Below are 1,504 nucleotides of genomic sequence, written 5' to 3'. Positions count from 1 at the left end.
AGCATGTGTCTGCAAGCCAGGATGAAAGATCTGTCCAACATTCAGACTGCTTTAAGATCCCATGCGACAGGGGAATCTGATTCCACTAACGATTTACTGATCGCAACCATTTCATGCTCTGGGAAATTCAGTGGCCTGCAGTAATTCTAGCCATTTCGGCACAGCATGGACACATGGACAAGTCCAATTTGAAGTGCTTGGGAGATCTTTATTTGCACTGTCGATCGACTCATTCTCTGATCACATCAGATGCAAAAGTTTTCCTGTGCAGTGCGATTATGTGTCATCAGTGACATGCATATACCTTGTGGAAAATTGATTGGTTAGATGTCTGAAAATACAACCAACTATGCACATTTGGATATGCAGTTGGTACCTTGGTTAAAATCTGATTGAAAAGACAACTAAGTGCTGAGGGACAGCAAGGAAAATTGATTGGTCAGCAGTTTGAAAATACACCAACCACGCACATTTGGATCTTTAGTTGGTGAAAATATGATATGGAAAACATTGGAAGAAAAGAAAGGTTGGTGAAAAATATGATATGAAAAACATTGGAAAATGTAAAAGGGGAAAAATCATGCACATTTGGATCTTTAGTTGGTGAAAATATGATATGAAAAACATTGGAAGAAAAAATGCTTTCGTTGAGAGTCGAACTCAAGACCTCCCGCTTACTAAACGGGTGCTCTAACCAACTGAGCTACGAAAGCAAGCTGGTTATTTTTTGTTCAAGTATAATCAGATCGTTTGCAGTCAAGATCAATTCGACCGGGCGGTCAGTAAGTCTCAGGCGGCGCCTCGATCTCTGTGCTTTTAAATTAATCTGCACAGAAGAATGTTGTCACCGGACAGTACAAAAATGGTGAGAGATATGCGATGCATGTGACAGTTGTTTACTAAGTACTTTAAGACTGACAAACATGTACAGGTGTTATATATATCCTCGAGCCACACACCAAAATCAGATTAATCATCGGACATCGTAGCATTTTAAAATAATGACTAAATTTTAACTCTAAATCGAGATTTAGTCATTTATTTTAGTTTTGGCAACTCGAATTTTTTGAGCATATCTAAGAGGCTCTCCATACACACTCCCCAAATCGTAGCAAGGAGAGAATAACAAGGGAAAGGATAATAATTTTACTAGTAGGAGAATGAATTGTCAAATTTGGTCATTGAGGACTCAAGTTTAGCCATTTAAATGTCATGATAAGTCAAATAGCCACTCTTTTGGAGACTACTTTTTTTACAAATTTAACAAAGTATAGCAAGTGAGATAATCATTACTACTATACATTAATGTTGGTATACTGACTGATGAAACATGCTACGAATGTTCTGGCTGCTAGACGATGCCAAGGGCCAGTAGTAACGGGCGATGCAAATGTGACTTTGTTCGATGGAGTGCCTGATGAGCCAAATTAACAAACTGATAAGTGCCATCTATCTGCTAGCTATCTGGGCCATGAGTGCAGATGCAGTAGTTGCCTGCTAGCTG

The 1,504-nt window shown here is 39.0% G+C and overlaps 1 non-coding gene across 1 annotated transcript; it reads right to left on the bottom strand.

The window, feature by feature from the left end:
• Positions 1 to 639: 639 nt before the first annotated feature.
• TRNAT-AGU lies at positions 640 to 713 on the bottom strand. The gene has a single exon. It is a non-coding gene; the product is annotated as a tRNA-Thr (tRNA).
• Between the last annotated feature and the right edge of the window lie 791 nt (positions 714 to 1,504).

This window comes from Oryza brachyantha, chromosome 7 (assembly GCF_000231095.2).
Source record: "Oryza brachyantha chromosome 7, ObraRS2, whole genome shotgun sequence".
Lineage (NCBI taxonomy): Eukaryota > Viridiplantae > Streptophyta > Magnoliopsida > Poales > Poaceae > Oryza > Oryza brachyantha.
Note: the sequence above shows the minus strand (reverse complement) of the source record. Positions and strands in the feature narration are given on the sequence as shown.